Here is a 23,322-nt window from a genome sequence, read left to right as displayed (position 1 = left end):
TACATGATAAAAAGGCAAACAAACCACTCAAAAGAAAAATAACGGAAAAACATCTTTTGTTTCCTTCATAATTGCCTACTTTTACTATTACTTTGGTATTCTGTTTACCTTTTTAACGTGGATATATTCTCATTTTACATACACAACTACTAATCCTTCTAATGATAAATTTTTTGGGAAAAGACAGAGATTCATTTTTAACTTGTCCCAAAAAATTAGTTATATATTTAAATTATTATGACGATTTATTATATATTTTTATTATTTTAAAATAAATTTATTTACCCTCTAAAATTGACGTGATAAAAAAATAAAAAAAATAAAAAATATGCGCATTAGATAAAAATTAAAGTAAAAAAAAAAATAAAAATCAAAATTACCCCATCCCATGTCTCTTCTTCTTTATACCCCACCCTCCTCCTCTTCTTCACACTCCACCATTGTGCTCTTCTTCTTCTTTCTTTATTTTTCATCATAACATCAAAGTGTGAGACAACGAAACAACATCAGAAACCTCCCTCCAGCCATCGTCGTCGCCGCTACCATCGCCGGTGAATCTTCAATTGTATTTGAAACATAAAGACATGTATTTAAACCCAATGCAAGCTTTGATTTCCTCTATTTACTCTCCATTTTGTATTTTGATTTTCTTCAAAATCAAAAAGAAGAAGAATAAATCCAGCTTAAATCCATAAAGAATTAAACTTTAATTCAATGGGGTTGATGGAAAAATCAAGATTCTTTTGGAAAAAATAAAATCTGATACTCTATATTTGTATTTTTGATAATGATGGTGGTGATATTTGATGGTGGGTGACAAAGGAGAAGAAAAAGAATTGAAGGTGATAAAGTGATGGTGAAGAATAAAGAATCGGCAGTAAAAGTGGCCGGACATGATTTTTTCGATGAGATGAGAGATGATGGATGAGATTTAGTGATGAAGATATAATTATTAGAGAATTTTATTTATTAATTAGGGATTAATTAGTTTAAAATATAGTTAAAAAAAGGATATAAAAAATTACAATTTCTGACATGATGTTGACGTAGCGCTGATGTGACAATGAATGTAATACACCACATACTGTGAAAGTGGTGTTATACGTCTCAAGGTGGCATTAAATTCACTCTTAAGTAGTAAAGATGTGTAATAGATCGTCGTAATAGTTTAAGCTTGTAATTGACTTTTCAGACAAGTTTAAGAGATAATTTAGCTTTTTTCCTAAATCTTTTCATAATATAAAATCACAAAAGTGCCTTGGAGATGGGAGAGAAATTGAAGATTATGAGGGCTTGGGATAGTAGTGGGGATGCGAACAGTATGTGGAATAGAACGGCTAGTTATATTAGGGTTGTAGCAAGGAAAGTGTTGGGAGTCTCGACAAGTAATCGTAGTCGGCATCAACGGGACTGGTGGTGGAATAGAGAAGTGCAAGGGAAGGTGAAAGCAAAGAAGGTGGCGTATGCGAAGTTGATAGAAAGCAAGGATGAGGTGGAGAAGTGGACGAATAGGTAACTTTATAAGATAGCGAGGAAGGAGGTGAAGTCGGCGGTTTCAATGGCAAAAACGACAGCTTTTGAACGCCTTTATGCTGAACTAGAAGAGAAAGGCAGGGATAGGAAATTGTTCAGGCTAGCCAGGGCGCGGGAGAGAAGGGCACGCGATGTGGGTCAAGTGAAGTGCATTAAGGACGAGCATGGAAAAGTATTGGTAGATGAGACCTTTATTAAACAGAGATGACAGTCATACTTCCATAAACTCTTGAATGAAAAAGAAGACAGGGAGATTGTGTTGGGAGATTTGGAACATACAGGGAGGCGTCACAATTTTGGGTGTTGTAGGAGTATTATGGTCGAGGAGGTTAAGGGTGTTTTTCGTAGGTTGCGTTGGGGAAGAGTGACCGGAAAGAGCGCAAGCTCGGTAGGTTTGGAGTGGCTGACTAGGTTATTTAATGTCATCTTTGAGACGACAACGATTCCAAAAGAATGGAGGTCGAGCGTAATGATTCCTCTATACAAAAACAAGGGGGATATCCAGAGCTGCAACAACTATAGAGGTATCAAGCTTCCAAGCTATACTATGAAAGTGTGGGAAAGAGTGGTGAAGATGAGGGTCAGGGGAGGCGTGTCTATTTCAGAGAACCAGTTCGGATTTATGCTGGGACGATCAACTACAAAAGCCATCCATCTTATGAGGGGACTGGTGGAGCAGTATAGGGAGAGGAAGAGGGACTTGCATATGATATTCATCGACCTAGAAAAGGCTTACGATAAAGTCCCACGAAAGATATTATGGAGATGTCTAGAGGCTAAAGGTGTACCTGTGACGTACATTAGGGTGATCAAGGACATGTATGAGGGTGACAAAACCAAGGTAAGGACAGTAGGAGAGGACTCAGAGCACTTTTCAGATTGATGGGGTTATATCAAGGATCAACCCTTAATCCGTTTTTATTTGCCTTGGTGATGGATGGATTGACGCGATAAATTCAAGGTGAGGTGCCATGGTGTATGCTTTTCGCGGACGCCATAATCCTGATCGATGAGACTCGTAGTGGAGTTAACGCCAAGCTGAAGGATTGAAGACATACCTTGGAGTCTAAAGGTTTTAAGCTGAGTAGAACCAAGACAGAGTACTTAGAGTGCAATTCAGTGAGACACCTCATGAGGTGCAGAAGTTAGGCTTGGTGACCAGGACATCCAAAAGAAAAGTAGTTTCAAGTATCTTAGGTCTATCATGTAAAGTAACAGAGAGATTGACGATGATGTCACACACCGTATTGGGGCAGGGTAGATGAAATGGAGGCTCGCTTCTAGTGTGCTATGTGACAAGAAGGTGCCACCACAACTTAAGGGCAAGTTCTACAAAGTGGTGGTTAGACCGGCTATGTTAAATGGGGCGGAGTGTTGACTGGTTAAGGTCTCTCACATTCAAAAGATAAAAGTTGCAGAGATGAGAATGTTGAGATGGATGTGTGGGCATACCAGGAGCGACAAGATTAGAAACGAGGCTATTTGGGATAAGGTAGGAGTGGCCTCGGTGGAAGACAAGATGCAGAAAATGCGACTAAGATGGTTTGGGCATGTGAAGAGGAGAGACAGAGATGCCCCAGTGCGGAGGTGTGAGAGGTTGGCCATGGATGGCTTCAGGAGAGGTAGGAGTAGGCCGAAGAAATATTGGGGAGAGGTGATTAGACAGGACATGACGCAACTACAGCTTACCGAGGACATGACCCTTGATAGGAGGGTGTGGAGGACCCACATTAAGGTAGAAGGCTAGTACATAGTCTCGTTATTCTTCCTTATTAGTAGGCGCATTAGCGCACTATTATTTCTTGTGCTCTGATTTCTGTTATTATCTATTACTTTCTGTACTTTGATTACTCTATTTTATTTCCATCATTCTCGTTATTTGCTTTCTCATATATCCTTATCTAACCTCTTTTATGATTTTATGCTTTTATACTTTGATGGAGATAAAAAATGTTACTCCCTCTGTTGTAATTTATGTAACATTGTTTCATTTGACAAAAAATTTAATAAATAAAAACTCTATGTACTTCATTAATGGTAAATGAATAATATTAAAGTTAAAGTTATTTTTAATTATTATAGAATTGAACCATTTATTTTGAATATAAAAGTGTGCCACGTCAATGAAATTAACAAATTTAAAGGACTAAAATAATTAGCATTAAGACTATTTTAAACTTATCCCAAATAGGAGGGGACCATTTTTATTATTTCTCTTAGTAAGTCCATCTAATTCACCTACCAAATCTTAGCTGTCTTTCGACCCAATGCCGTCCGATTTTCACCCATATGTCTATCAATTGATGTTTAAGGGAAAAAGATTTAATCAATAATTTTCTCATACCATTAATGTCGACAGTGAATTAATTGATGTTCATGAGACTCATATCATATCCTTAAATGGAACTGTCTTTACACCCACAAGAATTATGGTGAGATACACAATATTTTCCCAATTATACAAATTTAAGTTTTGAGAATGAATAAATTTGGATAGAGATTGATTTCCTTTTTAATGAATCTTATGCAATTTGCATTCAATTTGATCAGCAATACAAGATATCGAGTGAGAAAAAAATTATTTTATTCTTTCTTGTTATTCACTCATTATATTTATTTAAAATTTTGAACCAAATATTATAGATAAAATCTAAATTACTTTCACAATTTAAATATCGATCAACATTTCTAATCGTGGATGCGAGACTTTGAATTGCTAATCTCTCATCTTTATGAATGAATGTCATAAGAGAGCTTATTTTATTCACTTTTAACCTGTAACTAATCTCAATAAAATTAAAGAGTAATCTATCTATTAAGCAATTTACTCTCGTGTATGTCTGCACCCTTGTGGTTTCAGATTTTAATTTTTCGTATGACCCTTTAATACTAAAGACAGTGCTATTTGGTAGGGGGGGAAAAGGAGAAAGAAATGTTCAAAATTCTCCCAATCCAACAAATCCGCCATTATTAGGTATTTACTTGTAAGCTAGATCAAATTAAATGACAAGATAGTTTAATGTACGGAAAATATAAAAGAAGGCACATAAAAGCAGGCAGTCAGTCACATGTTAGGTGTATTATAGGTACATCAATATGCACTTAAAAAATATAAAAAACACTTTTTTAAAAATATCTAAATATGGCCAAAGGCTTTATTATTAAAACGAAAAATAATTAAAAATATCCTCCGTCAATAGTTTGATCAAAAAATATTTTTGTTGTTAATACTTTAATCCAAAAAAGTTTTTACTATCTATATTTTGATCCAAAAATATCCCTATTATTACTTTTGGTTCAAAATGTCCTTTTCCTAATTAACATATTATTTTTTTCTTTTAAAACAAATTATTCCTAGTAAAACATTGTTCTTAAAGGACTTTTTCTTATTTTATTTCTTTTAAAATTCCTTTTACTAATATAAAAGTGGAAAGTAATCTATTATCTTCTTATCTTCTTTTATCAATTAGATTAAAATTATCTCATGTACTTTTAAAATTGATAATATAGGTCACACATATATATATATGATATCATAGTAACCTCATCATTAATTTTTATTTAGGTAATGATTAATTTTTTTTTAATAAAATAGAAAATATTTTTATTTCTTATTTTTTTTAAATTGGAGTAGGATAAACATTTGCTAATCTATTCAATGATTCAAAAGTTAATATGAAAAAGGGTCAACAATAACTACATCGATGATATTTTAAAGATATTTTTGTTATAAAAATAAATTAAATTTAGCAAAATGAGGCGGAGAGAATAATGAATAAGAAAGGAGGAACAGAAGAGAAAATGTAGTATTTGTGCATGTTGTTACATTGTAGGTGATGAATTATTTATAGCCAAAAAGATGAAGTAAAATAGTGGGATGTGGGCCCCACTTAAATTAAACAAGATTTCAAGTGGACAATCTACTTGTCTATTTATTTTTTAACACTCCCCCTTGGATGTTCGCGTGAAATGTACCTTACTAAAAAAATTACAAGAAATAATATACATATTTATCCTGAACACCCATAGATGTTGTGTTTTGTTAAAAACCTTACTAGAAAAAACCCAATGGGAAAAGCCTAGTGAAGGAAAAAGAGTACACACATTTGGTAATACGCCTTGAGTGTTGCCTCATTAAAAACCTTACCAGGAAAATCTAGAAGGACAAAACCTTAGCTAAGGGAAAAAGAGTACAGCGCGTATTTTACTCCCCTGATAAAACATTACTTAATATCTCGAAGACGACGCATTCTAATTTTGTATCTGATTTTCTCAAAGGTTGAAGTTGGCAATGCCTTGGTAAACATATCGGCTAAATTATCATTTGAATGGATTTGTTGAACATCTATTTCACCTTTCTTTTGAAGATCATGGGTAAAGAATAATTTTGGTGAATATGTTTAGTTATGTCTCCTTTGATGTATCCTCCCTTTAATTGAGCTATACATGCAGAATTGTCTTCATACAATATTGTTGGAGCGTCTCTTGTCAAAGAAAGACCACATGTTTCTTGAATGTGTTGAGTTATTGATCTTAACCAAACACATTCTCGACTTGCTTCATGAATGGCTATTATCTCTGCATGATTTGAGGAAGTGACAATCATAGTTTGCTTTATTGAACGCCATGATATAGTTGTACCACCACACGTAAATAAATAGTCTATCTGCGATCGACCTTTATAGGGATCAGATAAATATCCTGTATCTGCGTAACCAATCCATGATGACATGGATTCATTTGAGTAAAACAATCCCATATTTGTGGTCCCTCAGAGGTATCTAAATATATGCTTAATTCCATTCCAGTGTGTTCGCATTGGGGAAGAACTAAATCTTGCTAACAAGTTTACAGCGAAAGCTATATCTGGTCTAGAATTATTGGCAAGATACATTAATGCACAAATTGCACTAAGATATGATATTTCAGCCCCAATAATCTCATCATTATTTTCATGAGGTCGAAATATATCTTTATTAATATCAAGAGATCTCACAACCATTAGAGTACTCAGTGGATGTGCTTTATCCATGTAAAATCTCCTTAAAATATTTTTTGTATATGTTGATTGATGGACAATTATCCCATTTGCAAAATGTTCAATTTGTAGACCAAAATAAAATTTTATCTTTCTGAGGTCTTTCATTTCAAACTCATTTTTCAGACATTTTACTGCCTTTGAAAGTTCTTCCGGAGTTCCAATAATATTCAAATCATCAACATATACTGCTATTATGACAAATTTAGATCCAGACCTTTTCATAAAGACACAAGGGAAAATTGGATCATTTTTATATCCTTCTTTTAGCAAATATTCGCTAAGACGATTGTACCACATTCGCCCTGATTATTTCAGCCCATATAACATTTTTGAAGTTTTATTGAACAAGTTTTCCGGGAATCTTTAAATATTTCAAGCATTTTAAATCCTTCAGGAATTTTCATAAAAATATCGTTATCCAGAGAACCATATAAATAGGTTGTAATGACATCCATCATATGCATGCCAAGTTTTTCATGAACTGCCAGATTTATAAGATACTTGAAAGTGATTGTATCCACCACAAGAGAATATATTTCCATATAATCAATGTCGGGTCTTTACGAAAATCCTTGTGCCGCAAGTCGTGCTTTATATCTTACGACTTCATTTTTCTCATTTTTTTTCGCACAAAAACCCATTTGTACCCCACTGGTTTTATACCTTCAGGTGTTCGGACTATCAGTCCGAAAACTTTGTATTTTTCAAGCGAAGCTAATTCAACTTGGATTGCATATTTTTATTTTGGCCAATCATTCCTCTGTCTACATTCATCGACAGATTTTGATTCAAGATTCTCATTTTGTTGCATTATTTCCATAGCAACATTATAAGCAAAACTATTGTCGACAATTACATTATTTTGGTTCCATATTTTTTCTGGTGAGACATAATTTATTGAATTTTTTATTATTATTTTTAGGCGCCTTAACCTCTTCCAAGGTTTTATCAATTGTTATGTCTCATCGCCCTTCTTGAGTAGGTTCTTTCATATCATGACCATCTTGATTATTTGCTCCTTTTCTTTTTTGAGGATTTTTATCTTTGGAACCAATCGGTTGTCACGCCCCGGGAGGGTACCCTAGACGTAACCGGCACCCGAAGGCCATTTATGACCTCCGAGCGAACCACCTGGTCCAGTCACACATTCATTCAATCACATTCTCTTAGCGGAAACTCAATTAATGAAATACTATTCGCAATATGAGGGCCGAAGGCCTAGCATTCATCAACTCAACAACAAATATAATAAGACTCCTCAAATTAACCGTTCAACCTCCCCACACTCCAGTCTATGAAGTCTCTATCCAAGTCTAAAAGGTGCCAATGACAAGTCCATAGCTATCAACAATCAAAATAAAAGAAATGACAACAAAACTATACAAGAAGGCTCAATATCCTCCGAAAACTAGGAGGACTCACCAACTAGCTGGAAGTGTATGTGGATCTTCAACGGAGCGCCGGTTGATGATCTCTAGTACCTGTCTCTGCATCATGAAACGATGCAGGCCAAATGACGTCAGTACATGGAATGTACGAGTATGTAAAATATCCGGATGAAACCACATTAAGAAAACATCAATATCATGTCAGGATCTCAACTCATACATAAATACATGACAACTCACTCAAATGTCCTAAGTCCAACAAGAATAATTTAGACAGGACTAACTCATAAGCCACTTAACTCAACTGACTCGGAGCACTATCAAGGCCTAAATGGGAGTTTCTCTTAACCGACAACCATCACCTATGAGCCGGTGATAGTACAATAATCAGACGTTGTTGCCATGTCCGTCCATACCTTGTCAGGGCATGAACGCCTCCCTAATCATGGATACCATCGATTAGTCAAGTCCTATTATTTCAGGACAGTAAAATGGGAAACATCCGACTTTAACGGTTCCATCCCTACCTACGTTGGCGGCGTAGTTTCTGGGGTTCGAGTATGGACTATACTCTTACCCACTTCGGTGATCGATACTCTTCCCATGACTCTATGCTCATAAGACTCCCTCCAATCATCTCAAGCAAGCCCTCACGGCTAGTTTCATGTGGAACATTTCCCACTCATCAACTCTATCCTCATTCTTAACTCAATTTAAGTCATAATGGCAAGTCTCATTTAGGACCTTGTCCACTCGTCAATTCTATCCTCCAATTAACTCAATCAAGCCTCATTTAGGTAAGCATTTATGACATCTCCTCAAGACTCATCACAACTCTATGACTTTAGCTCAACAATTCAAGTAGAATAACACATTTAAGGAAAATGACTTAAGCAACATAATCACTTGGCTAAAGAGATCAATAAAACATAATAACAAGTCATCTCCATCAACTCATACTAACATGAAGGTTTTAGGAATTTCTTAGCTCAATAACATCAACACATATGGCATTAAATAAATAGGGGACAAAACTCATTCAAACATGAACCATACCAAGAAACTACATTTTTCATGGATATCTAACCTCAAAGCAAGAGTAGGGCACATGGGTGGACTTAGCCCATGTTTTGGATAGCCTTACATACCTTAGGGAAGACTTGAAGAAAACCTTGGTGTTGGGTCTTCAATGGAGGACTCAAATCTTGAAGCTCTTGAACTCTTTTTGTTGGAAATGGAGAAGAAGAAGAAGAGAGAGAGAGAGAGAGATTTCTAGGGCTTTTAGAGAGAGAGAGAGCTGGAAATTTTGATCCCAAAATGATCAATGGCAATACATATATAACTTGGGTAAGTTCCCAAATTACCCCTCCTCAAAAGTTCTAAAAATAGGCTAAAAACGCATCTGGCGCGATAGTGGCGCGTTGCGCCCTTACAGCGCCAAGGCCATTGTTCTGAGTTCTGGAAATTTGGCCTGAAAAACCCTGCACAACTTTTAGTGGCGCGCCGCGCCAGAGCCCAAACTACTGAGGCATGTTTCTGGCGCGATAGTGGCGCATCACGCCCTTATAGCGCCAGGGCCATTTCCCCAGCAGTTGCAACCCAGGCCAAAAATGAAATTCCTGCCGTGCTAGCTCATCTTAGGATCGTCATATCTTTCAACTCTGAACTCCAAAATTCACATTTTTGTGGCGTTGAAAAGAAAACTCGACGAACTTTAATTTAATAAGTCGTGGTCCACCTAGATTTCCGTCTTTCAAAAGATAGGGTCATTAAAAGTCGACCCCATACACGAACTCATCTTAACTTAGCCACGATGAACTTTTTTGGGACTTAGCTCGGTCCTAGGGGTCCTCTATGACCCCACATCACCTCCAACGCTCTTTAATTTCTCAGGGACTCATCTTAACTCAAGCACATACTTTGAAATAAATACGATGGGCCCCACACGTGTACAAGGAAGGCCTGAATCTTAGGGGAAATTTTTTGAGGGGTGTTACATCGGTCTACCACGTTTTAAATGTGGTTTAGACTCATTTGCATTATTTAATTATCCTACTGGGACATTAATTCGATTGGAGCATTAGCAGCTGGGATATGAGATTTAGTAACTCTTGATAGGTCAGTGAATGCATCTGGCAGTTGATTTGCAATATCTTACAAATGAATTATCTTTTGAACTTCCAGTTGACATTGATTTGTATGAGGATATAAATGAGATAGTGAAAATACATTCCAATATATTTCTCTTTTCAGCTGCTTATTTTCTCCCCCTAATGCTGGATATACTGATTCATCAAAATGACAACCAGAAAATCTTGCGGTGAATAAATCTCCAGTCATATGTTCTAAATATTTTATGATAGAAGGAGATTCATACCCCACATATATCCTCAATCTTCTTTGGGGTCCCATCTTTGTGCGTTGTGGTAGAGCAATTGGTACATATACTGCACATTCAAATATTCTAAGATGGGAAATGTTCGGTTTCTGACCAAAAACCAATTGTAATGTGAAGACTTTATGATAACTTGTGGGTCTGATCTGCACAAGACTTGCTGCATGCAAAATAGCATGACCCCATAATGAAATGGGAAGTTTTATTCTCATAAGCATTGGTCTAGAAATTAATTGGAGACGTTTAATCAATGATTCCGTTAGACTATTTTGAGTATGAAATGAGCAACTGTATGCTCAATTATTATTCCAGTGGACAAACAATAATCATTAAATGCCTGAGATGTGAACTCACCAACATTATCAAGACGAATGTCTTTATTGCATAATCTGGAAATTGTGCTCTTAACTTGATTATTTGAGCAAGTAATCTCGCAAATGCCATTTTATGAGTTGATAATAAACACACATGTGACCATCTTGTAGATGCATCTATTAAAACCATATAATATTTAAATGGTCTACATGATGGGTGAATGGTCCCACATATATCACCCTGTATACGTTCCAGAAATGTTGGGGATTCAATGTCCACTTTGATTACTGATGGTCTAGTAATCAATTTGCCTTGAGAACATGCAGCACAAGAAAATTCTTTAAATTGGAGAATCTTTTGGCTCTTCAAAGAGTGTCCATGTGAACTCTCAATTATTTTGCGCATCATATTAGAACCGGAATGGCTCAACCGGTCATGCCAAATAATAAAATCATTTGAGTTAGTAAACTTTTGGTTTACTATGGCATGTGTTTCAACAATGCTAATACTTGTGAAGTATAAGCCGGATGAAAGAGCGGGTAACTTTTCAAATATAAATTTTTTGTCCGACATCATTGTAGTAATGTAAAGATATTCATTCTTTTCATCATTTATAGTCTCAATATGATAATTATTTTGACGAATGTCTTTGAAACTTACTATAATATAATGCTTCATTAATTGTTAAATTTGTTTCCCTGACAAGTACAACTTTAGCTTTTTTGGATCCTTCAATTAATCTTGTACTACCAGATATTGTATTAATATTAGCTTCTTTCATAATTAAATAAGAGAAATATTTTTTATCTCTTAAAATAGTGTGTGTTGTGGCACTATCAATAAGATACATATCATCATAATTGATTTTGGATCCAATTGATGACTGAGAAATTTCCATATTCTGATATAAAAGTTAATTTATCTGGAGAAAATTATAGCTTCGTGCTGATAACGTGTTATAAAAATAAATTAAATTTAGCAAAATGAGGCGGAGAGAATAATGAATAAGAAAGGAGGAACATAAGAGAAAATGTAGTATTTGTGCGTGTTGTTACATTGCAGGTGATGTCTTATTTATAGCCAAAAAGATGAAGTAAAATAGTGGGATGTGGGCCCCACTTAAATTAAAAAGTATTTCAAGTAGACAATCCACAAATATTTCAAGTGGACAATTCACTTGTACATTTGTTTTTTTAACAATTTTGTCATTTGAAGCAATATAATAAATTTTCGTATTTTATGGCATCATGATTGTTGTATCTTAAGTTTAAAATTAATGATTATATTAGCAAATGTTTATCCTTTTTCAGTTCAAAAAATATTCAGAAATAAAAATATTTTCTATTTTATTAGGGGAAAGAAATTTTGTCATCATCTAAATGAAATTTAATGATGAATTACTATGCTCTTATATTTATAAAAATTAATGAAGAGTTAATTACAATATTTTTAGTAGGCAAAAAATGTGTTTAAAAAGAAAAGAAAATACTATTTTTATTAGAAAAAGGGCATTTTGATCCAAAAGTAAAAATGTGGATATTTTTTGATCAAAGTATTGACAACATAAGCATTTTGAACTAAGTATTGACAAGAAGAAAATTTTTAGACCAAACTTTAACGAAGGACATTTTAATTCATTTCACATAATTTAAAGACATTTTATTTTACTCTTTTCAATTTTTTTTTTAACATAAATAAGTTCTTTCAAATTAATTATTACCCTTTTTTGGAGTACTTTTTTTTACGGCCTATAACCGAATTTACTTTTAATAGGTAAAATCACCCATTGCACCCCTCATCTCTCTCCGTGTCCATCTGCTTCTTAGTTTAACTTCCTCGTTGAAGAAGCTCGCCTGAGATGGCTCCTTCGACAGATGTCGTATCTGTCTGCTTTATGCTTTCTTGGTTCACTTTTTCGTTGGTGATGACTTCTCCCGCACATATCCAATATATTATCATCTTCTTTAAATTCAAATCTAATTTGCAACACATCATTTATTCTATTTTTTAAGAAGCAACATCCATTTTTTGTACTAATAAATGACCTACAATAAAGAATCACAAGCTATCCAGTGAGCTCCATGAAATTCGATGTTTAGATCTGATCGAAAAATTCTCTCTTGCTTTTACATCTGGCCGAAAACTCTCTCTTGCGTTAACACCTGGCCGAAAAACTCTCTCTGGTGTTCAGATATGATAGTGTTGTTTGAACCGAAAAAGAAACGGAGAAAAGGGAGTTTGATAGTGGTTTAGTAGTGGTGATTCACCAGAGAAGAAGAGATGAAGCTCCGAAAAAATTATATTAAAATTGTACAGTGACTCCTATTAACAATGGCATCAATCAGATCACAATAAGATTCAAGAGAGAAAGATCACTAATAAAACTGCAAGGAAATATCAAGGGATGACTGAAGGAGATTATACCAAAAGTCAAAGGAACTTATAGTGCGGTTTGGTATGAAAGACATAGGAATAGAAAGGAAAAAGGAAGATGAGAAGAAAGGGTGAGAGGTCTTAACACAAAGCACAAGTAAAGGGGTTCTCACTTTACTACAGAGGAAAATTGTTTTTTTTAACTACAATTCTTAAAGAAAGGATATAAATTCGATCGTTAAATGTGTATTTATGGGCGTCACAATTTTTTTTCAATCATTAAAAGGTAATTTTAATTTGATATTAATGAGGGGATAATACTTGGACCTTAAAAAAATACTCAGTTGTTATTGATTAAATAAATCACATAGTACATTTTATTTTCACAAACCCCACCCCCTCCTAATAATTTAATCTAATAAAAATATGAACTACTCACCTCTCCCCCAGCCTCTACAAGATTAGAGTACAGTACACTCTCAATATCCGAACTACCTACTTCTCCCCCAGCTCCTACGAGATAAAAATTAGAGTACACTCCCAATATCATAAATGTATATATTTCTCCACCCCAATTTCCTCCTTCTCCGGAGAAAATATCGATGGTTCAGTCTCCACTACGCTCATTTCCCCACCTTTTTCAATAGAATTTAGCACAAATTAAAAAAATTATAGACTGAATAGTTATATCGAAGAGACCCTCAAACCTAGAGAATCACAGAATTGATCAGTTGTTGGAGACAAATCAACAAAGAAAAGTCAGCTAACGGCCGTATGCATCTCCTAATATCCAGGTTTGTTAGGAAATATTAGGTTGTAGGTCTCCATTCAAGACTTTTAAAAAGGAAATCAACATCTCACTTTTTGACTGCAGAACTCAACTTTCTGTTGTTACCTCAAATCTCACTTGAATTTTGCTGATATTTGATGGGAGTAATAACATCTTGGTAAATTCTTGAAGTTTCCTCCTCTTTAAGATAAAATAAGTTTATGTTGTTTTGAATATGAACTATTCTGTCGAAAGTCTGATTTTGCCCGATTTTGGATTTATGCTTTATGATCCATCTTGGATTTTTTCCCAATAGTTTATTGGTGTGCATTTACTTAAATTATGTATATAAGCCATCACAGACATTTGTTCGTATGTATTAATGTGTGCATTTCTGTTAGTAGCCTTGATTGACAATAAATGGTGGTGCAACAGTGATTATTATTAAGTAAACTTGTTAATCAGATAATTGCTAGGACAACGTTAATAGTTTCAAGCTGTTACTCTCATTAAACAATGTGAAAAATACTCCTCCGGCAAGAGTAGGGTATCTTATAGTAACTTAGTTGGTTATGGACTCATATACTAACTCCAACACTTTTGGGATTAAGACGTGGTAGTAATTGTACTAAAGTGTCCTTACCCAAGTTAGCCAATAGGTTAGCCGTAGATTTTTTCCCTATGTGGACATGATTAAATACAAAATCACCATAGCTAATGTCTATTAGAATCTTGTCTATAGTTTGACTGAATAGCTAAGGTGATTTTAGTTTTTCATTTTTTTCTAGAATAGTAACTGTTTATTATATCCAAAAATAGTACATAGGTAGTACTGAAACCATATCTACCGTTGGAACTCTAGAATGCTCCTATTTCTATCTATAATGAATCAAGGACATCAATGATAGAAATTGTGTCATTAAAGTAGAACTGATTACTCCAAAAAGAAAGCAGTAAGATAAATTTAGCTTAATCTCCTGCATATCATTCTTTATGCTCTCATAGCTACTACAATTCTTATTTGTCATAGTTATGCTTTCTGTACTAATATCCAGTGTGATAACAACATGGATAGAATGGATCACATGAAAGCTTTAGAGGTGTTTGATGGACACCAAATAAATATATACAATGTGTGGAAGGTCCGTCAAAGTAAAGAGGAAGAATAAAGAGGCTATATGGGCAAGTGACAATCTCTTAAATTCAAGAATTCACAAAAGAAGACAACCAAACAAGGCCCTTATCTCATTAAGGGTAAAATTATAAAAAAATGTCTTCTTTATTTTCTTAGTATAATTAGTATTGTTTTGTCATTTTTGAAGACTTAGATTATGATGAATTGAATATTTAAAATTTTCGAAGCTTGTAGTTTCTAGGTAAAGCCTAGCATTAGTGTAGTTCATAATTGGTAATTGTAGTTGAGTGATTAGGGTGGATTCTTGATATTGCTCGCGTTAACTTCTTCTAGCTTAATCAATAATCAAGTTACCCTCTTTGTGGATTTCAATTTGGTTTTCTCATTTTTTGTTGAGTTTGGGTTTTTGTTGTTTGATCGGATTCAATTGAGAGGTGAAGGTATAAAGTCCTTTGTTGCTCATAAATTCTATTAGATTTCGATAATTCCACATATCCTTTTCTTTATTTCAATTTTTCACATTTTGATTCTAGTTTCCGACTAGAATTATTATCACAATGCTATGTAGACTTGGTAGAATAATTATAATTTCCATTCCTTAATGTTGCTCTTGAACTTGGTTGTTATACTAATGTATTTTTATATCTATTTTACATGCACCAAGATTATGACGCTTAATAAGCAATTGATGGAACTTATTAAAGATCGACTTTCTAATGCTTACATAGATGAGGTGGAGATTTTTTTGGATTATGCTTTTACAAAATTGGGAGAACCGCAATTGATATGTTGTCCATGTATCAAATGTGGTAGTGCAGCTTCTAGATCACGTGGGATGGTTAGGTCACATTTAATAGTTCATAGAATAATATCAAGTTGTACTCTTTGGTATCAAAATGGGGAGATGTCAGGTGAAACACAATCAGATTTTGAATTTGAAGATGCTAATGACATTAAAAAGGGTGATGCTGAGGATGAAATACATGGTATGTTGAGAGATATGTACCCATATTTTGAGGGAAATACTATGAATAACAGTGGTAATCATTTTCTAGGAGGAACCAAATGGTGAAGCAAAAAGATTTTATAGGCTTTTGAAAGATTTTTATCTACCATTATATGAAAGTGTAAAAGTTTCTAAACTTTCTACTTTGATTAAATTGCTTCACATTAAAAGTATAGGCCATTTGAGAAATGAGTCATTTACGATGTTATTGAAGTTTTTGAAAAAAGATTTATTTCGGGATGGAACAAACTTGCCAGATTCTTATTATGAGGAAAAGAAGGTAATTAAGAATTTTGGGCTTTCTTATAAGAAGATTGATGCATGTAATAATGATTGCATGTTACATTGGAAGGGTGATAGGTGTCTTCAATCTTGCAAAGTTTGTGGTGCGTCCACATGGAAGGATATTACCATCCAAGTTAGACCTTAGATGTGACACGACGATCGAAATTTTGAGGAACTCCAACCAAGCCTCTTAGTATACATCGCATACATAATGTAGGTAAAACATCAATGACAACATAAAGCAGAAGATAAGTGTCAAATAAAATTCGAATAAGGAGAAAGCTTAAAGCAACATGTTTGAATAATCAGAGCTACAACTTATGATAGTCTAAAACATGCCTCTACTTAGTCTAGATGGGGGGCATAAGACATGTTCCTAGCTCACCCAAAGAAAAAAAAAACCTTCATAATGAAAGAACATAAAACTTGTGTTGGTTGCGCCCTCGAGACATGAGAACTCAATAATCAAGTGATGATAGCACTATACAACTCTAGCTACGAGCGGAAGAATGAGCGAGATGATCGTCGGACCCTACATTATGATACAATGTAGGCAAGAAGTATGCATTAGTACATGCAATCTACTAAGTATGTGAGGAATGTGCATAACATAAACATGATAACATAATGCGTATAAAACATGTGATTCAAGACCAATAATCATTTGAAAGCATAAGATTGAAAACCATAAGTCATAACATGTGGTCAATGCATCCTTTAAAATCATTACAAGGGCTCATAAGAAAAACATTGTTCATTTGTCATATATAACCTTTAGCAAACATATAAGACCATGTGAGCTATAACATGGAATTCGGTGTTACTTCCATACCAAAAGAGAGAGGGTACTTGCCAAGGTAGATTCTGTGAGAACATCTTTAACTTGAGCTATTTGTGGATCCACTAGCTAGGCCATTAAGGAAAACCTATAGTGGCAAGGTAGTTTGGGACTAGAGGTTGCTACTAGAGTTCCCTTGAGTCGCTATTTGAGTTTCCAGACCAAACTTCACCTTAAAGTCCTCTCGGTGCTTAGTTAATATCCTAGCAGAAATCATAAATTGAAGTCATTAACATCATTAGGAAAGGCAATAATAAATACCAATCCAACATCATAAAATAATCATAAGAGTATCTCATTAACATAGTGATTCATACAAGAATGAGAAAACTTTTCAATCTTTATGAATCCGCGAGTCAGTGAAAACCTTTCACCATCTTTAAAATGAGTGTAAGAAAAGCTTTCACAACCTTTATACTAGCTTGAAGACATACTTGAGATCATAATTCACCATCATCATAAGCTTAATCATAAATCCTTCATCAATTCATGATCATAACTTCATACTTGAAAAATAACATAATGCATGTTTCCATGAAAATTCAATTGTAAACATGCAATTTAACTTGAAACATGCATACTTGAATCATTAACATTGAAATAAAGCATAACTGAATTGACCCAATGCGTTCTCATGAAAACCCTAGAATCATTGAATTGAAAACAATTGAAAAAGAGAGAAAACCCTTGGACTCCATGGATGGAAAGTATACATGGATGAATTTCCAATATACCTTGATTAAACCAAGTTTAAAGTCTGAAAAAGGAGACTTGAATACTTGAGCCCTAGCCTTGCCTTGAATATTGATCCTTGGAAGAGTATTTAGAGAGAGAAATATGGTAACTAGTGATTGGAGAAGGAATGAGGGGATTTCAAAGGGTTTGGGTAGTTATAGGTTTAGAAAATAAGCTTAATATGTTGTACCTTAGGGCTTAAATGAGCCGAAAAGGATAAAAATAACCTTATTAAAAGTCTGACAGGGACTACTTGTTGAGGTTGGAAAAACTCTCCTTCCAGGTCAGCGAGTAACCGATCCTCAGGCCAAGCTCGCCAATCCTCCCCTCAGCCTGATTAGAAATCTCTAATCATTTTGGTGAGATAGGTTAGCTCGCTGATCCTTTTGGCGAGTTGCCGAAGTGGCCTTCCTTCGCCCAAACTTCCTCTTCCTCTGCCAACTTTTCTGAATCTTTTGGTGAGGTAAATAATCTCGCCAAGGAACATTAGCGAGTCGCCAACCACCATTCCTTCCTCTCCAATCGTCCTTTGAGTCTGAGAAAATTTCCAGGAACTTTTGGCGAGCACTCTTGCACTTTGATGAGTCACCAAGGCCCTTTGGTGATTCGTCAAGCCTTTTGGCGATACTTAGACAGAAATTTTCCTCAGTTCTCCTTTTTTCTCCTTTTTAACCCTAGACAGAAATTTTCCTCAGTTCTCCTTTTTAACTCAAAATTCTAACTTTTCAACTTTCGGGCCTCACTATATCTCCCATTAAGAAACATTCATCCTTGAATGGGACTCAACTAGCATTAAAAGCGTAGGAATAGAGACATAACAACTCAACATGAATCCAATAACATAGTAACATACATAAACCATGAGATTTTCAACTTAACATAAATCATAGCTTAAAATCAACTTCATGAACATGTGTGCATATGAAAAGACATGGAAAACTAAAACTTAGGAATTCGTGGGAGAAAACCATGAAGGAAATTAATACCTCAACTAGAAATGGAAGAAAAGAGATGAGGATAAGTGATATCTTATTGGCTTCGTCCTCCCATGTAGCACATTCAACCTATTGGTTTCTCCACGACACCTTATGGATGCAACCTCTTTGTTTCTCAACTTTCAAACTTATCGATCTAGAATCTCAACCGGAACTTCCTCATAGGATTGACTCTCATTTACTCCAGTGCTCTCTAAAACCCCCAATTGAGCTTAGATCACCCACACACTTCTTCAACAAAGACACATGAAACACTGGATGCACCGATGCCAACTCCAGAGGCAACTCATATGCCATCTTATTAAACCGTATCAAAATTTGGTATGGGCTCACATACTGGGACTAAGTTTCCCCTTCTTGACAAAGCACATTACACCCTTCATCGGCAAAATTTTCAACTAGACCCAATCATTAACTTCAAGTTCAAGTTCCTTTCTCCTTACATCCAAATAGGACTTTTGTCGGCTTTTGAAAGTCTTTATTCTTTGTCTAATGAGTCTAACCTTCTCCATAGTCTCATGCACCAACTCAGACCTATTAAGGCAATTTCACCAACTTTAAACCACCCAATAGGAGATCTACACTTCCTACCATAAATCCTAAAATGGAGCCATTTGAATACTAAAATAGTAGCTATTATTATAAACAAACTCGATCAAAGATAAATGATCATCCCAATTACCCTTAAAGTCAATTACGCAAGCTTTGGACATGTCTTCCAATGTTTGGATAGTATGCTCGGCTTGGCCATCGATTTACGGGTGAAAAGCCATACTAAGCTTAACTTGAGTACCAAGACCCTTTTGGAATAACCTCCAAAATTGAGATGTCAATTGAGTACCTTGATTCAAAATGATATACGACGGAACACTATGAAACTTAACCAACTCACGAATGTAAAGTCTAGCACAATCCTCAGCCGAATAGGCTAACAGAAAAAATGCGTCGCCTTAGTCATTCGATCAACAATAACCCAAATTGAATCATGTTGCCTATGAGTACGAGGCAAATCTATAATGAAGTCCATATTCAAGTCTTTTCACTTCTAAGTAGGAATCTTAATGTCCTAAGCCGAACCTCTCAGTCTTTGATGCTCAACCTTCACTTGTTGACAATTAGGACACTTGGACACAAACTCCACAATATCCATCTTTATGCCATTCCACCAATACACTTCCCTAAAATCCTGACACATCTTTGTGGAATCTGGATAAATACAATACCGTGATCTATGAGCCTCGAACAATATCATTTCTCTCAAGCCATCAATATTGGGAACACACAATCGAATTTGATATGTAAGAACACCATCTCTCCCTTGGGAGAAAGCCTTATTAATATTTTCAGCAGCTGCCTTCTTCAACTCAATCAATGTAGGATCATTATCTTGTTTTGCCTTAACATCCATCAGAAGAGACAATTCAAAACTATTTTGCACAACTATACCACCATCCTCGGAATCAACCAAGTGAACACCCAACCGAGCTAACTATGAACATCACGAACCAAATCCTTCCTTCTATATTCAACATGGGCAATACTATTCATGGATAATCGACTAAGAGCATCAACAACCATATTCACTTTACCTTGATGATACAACATGCTCATATCATAATCTTTCAACCACTCAAGCTATCTCCTTTGTCAAAGGTTCAAGTCCTTTTGATTAAACATATATTGTAAACTCTTATGGTTGGTGAATACATCAACATGGATACCATAAAGATAGTGCCTCCAAATTTTCAAAGCAAGCACAACCGCCGCCAATTCTAAGTCACTAGTCGGATAGTTCTTTTTATGCACCTTGAGTTGTCTAGAAGCATAGGTTACCACCTTACCATTTTTCATCAAAACACAACCAAGACCAACCCTTGAAGTATCACTATATACAACAAAACCATCGGACCCTTCCGATATAGTCAACACCAGAGCAAAAGTAAGTCTATCTTTCAATTCTTGGAAGTTTTTCTCACATACCTCAGACCATTGGAATTTCACCTTTTTTTAAGTCAAAATAGTTAAGAGCGATTTAATGGAAGAGAAGCCTTCCACAAATCGTCTATAATAACCGGCTAAGCCCAAGAAACTTTGAATATCAAAAGAAAACAAAGGTCTTGGCCAATTCTTTAACACTTAGGTTTTATTAGGATCAACCATAATCCCTTCACCAGACATAATATGGCCAAGGAAAGCAACCGACCTCAACTAAAACTCACAATTGCTAAACTTAAAGAATAATTGATGATCCTCGAGAACTTGCAAGATAATCCTCAAATGATAGTGCTCCTCCTCATTCTTAGAATAGACCAAAATATCATCAATGAACACAACAATAAACATATCTAAATATTGATTGAGCACCCGATTCATTAAAACCATGAAAGTTGCATAAGCATTTGGTAGTCCAAAAGACATAGCCAAGAATTCAAAGTAACCATACTGAGTTCTAAAAGCCATCCTCGGAATGTCACATTCCCTTACTCGAAATTGATGATAACCCGAGTAGAGGTCAATATTTGAGAAGTAACTTGCACCTTGAAGTTGATCAAATAAGTTATTAATCCTTGGGATGAGATAATTATTCTTATTCATGACCTTTTTCAATCATCGATAGCCAAGGCTCATATGGAGAGAACCATCCTCTTTTTTAACAAAGAGAACTAGAGCACCCCATGAAGAGATATTTGATCTAATGAAACCCTTATCCAACAAGTCTTTCAAATGATCCTTTAACTCCTTAAGTTTTGCCAAGGCCATTCGATAAGGAGGAATAGATATAGGTTGAGTATCGAGAAGAAGATCAATATCGAAGTCTATTTCCCTTTTGGGAGGGATACTTGGAAAATCATTGGGATATACTTCTGGAAATTTATTGATAATCAAAACTGACTAAGAGTAGGAGCTACAGAATTCGTATCTCTAATCCATACTAGAGTATAGACACAACCTTTAGAAATTATTTTTCAAGCTTTAAAGCATGATATGAATTGACCTTTGAACTCAAACTTACCACCTTTCCATTTTAGGAATGGCTCATTAGGAAACTAAAACTTAACCACATGGGTTTTACAACATATTAAAGCATAACATGCATGAAGTCAATTTATAACAAGAATAACATAAAAGTCGATCATATCAAGCTCTACAATATCAACTGAGGTGATTTTCTGAGAAACTGAAATTGGGCAATTTCTATAGATTTTTTTAGCTAGAATAGAATCACCAACAAGAGTATAGACCAAAAAAGGCTCTAACAAAATTCAAGACTAACAACATATTTTATAGCAAGATAAGGAATAACAAATGATAGAGTAGCACCCGGATCTAACAATGCATAAACATCAAACTCAAAAACTTTTAACGTACCGGTAACCACATCAGGAGACTTCTCAAAATTTTGCCTAGTTTGAAGAGCATAAAATCGGTTTTGGCATTGGCCGCCACCCGAACCTATAGTGTCACCCTGTTGAGCTTGTCGGCCTGTGGTCTGAGTCTAGACCTAGGGTCATCCACCACCTTTGCACTCTTTCATATAATGACCTGGCTTGCCACATCTATAGCATGCACCCGATCCCGCCAAACATTCTCCCTTATGGTTCCTTTCATATTTCTTTCATGCAAGGATAACTTGACCACCTGGATCTCCTCCTTGAACCTTAGGGTTAGATACCCTATCCTTGTCGAAATTTGAATCCAGAGTGTTTAAAGAATTTTGGTTGGAGAACTTTTGGTGAAATTGTGAACGACCACCATTTTTGGGCTTATGATATGAAAACTCACCACCATCGATTTAAGCCCTCTTGGACTCCTTCTAGAACTCTCCTTCAACTTCTCCTCCTCTATTTTCTTTGGCATGTATCTTGAGCCTTGAGATGTCCATATCCTTGATTAGCAATAGGGGTTCTACATTCTTTGACCACCAAGTCCAACACACCCAAAACAGACTTGCTCATATGAGCTCTTGGATTAGCAACCATGAATGGTGCATATTTCGACAACTTAGTGAAAATTGAGGGGATACTCTCTCACACTCATGTTGTATCTCAAGTTGATAAACTCTTGAATCTTAGCCTCCCTTACCTTAAGGGGAAATAAACAGTCAAGAGACTCCTATTTGATTTCTTCCCAAGTAATAGGACCCACTTCTCTAGTTCGTTCACTTTTCCACTGATAAAATCAAATTCTAGCAGATTCTTTCAATTGATAACTCGCCAACTCCGCCATTTACACTGGGCTTACTCCCATAATCTCCATGATCTTGAGAATTCTTCTCAAATATTCTTGTGAATCCTCGTCCACTTTTGACCCATGAAATTCCGGTGGACTCATCCTCATGAAATCATAAACCTTCATTGCTGTCGCACCCATATTTGAATTCACGGGACCAACTACCTCTCTATTTTATTGGACCTCTACCGCTTGAGCAAGTACTTGGAAAACAGCTCAGAACTCAACATGAGACACTTACTCATTCAAGGGATTATTTGGAGCTTGTTGCTCCTCCTCAACAT

General features: G+C 35.2%; 1 long non-coding RNA gene across 1 annotated transcript; it reads left to right on the top strand.

The window, feature by feature from the left end:
- Positions 1–13,454: 13,454 nt before the first annotated feature.
- LOC129887954 (uncharacterized) lies at positions 13,455–15,368 on the top strand. The gene is made up of 3 exons (XR_008766518.1): positions 13,455–13,839; positions 13,920–13,992; positions 14,890–15,368. It is a non-coding gene; the product is annotated as an uncharacterized LOC129887954 (long non-coding RNA).
- Positions 15,369–23,322: the final 7,954 nt, after the last annotated feature.

The sequence above is a fragment of the Solanum dulcamara genome, chromosome 1 (genome assembly GCF_947179165.1).
Source record: "Solanum dulcamara chromosome 1, daSolDulc1.2, whole genome shotgun sequence".
NCBI lineage: Eukaryota > Viridiplantae > Streptophyta > Magnoliopsida > Solanales > Solanaceae > Solanum > Solanum dulcamara.
Note: the sequence above shows the minus strand (reverse complement) of the source record. Positions and strands in the feature narration are given on the sequence as shown.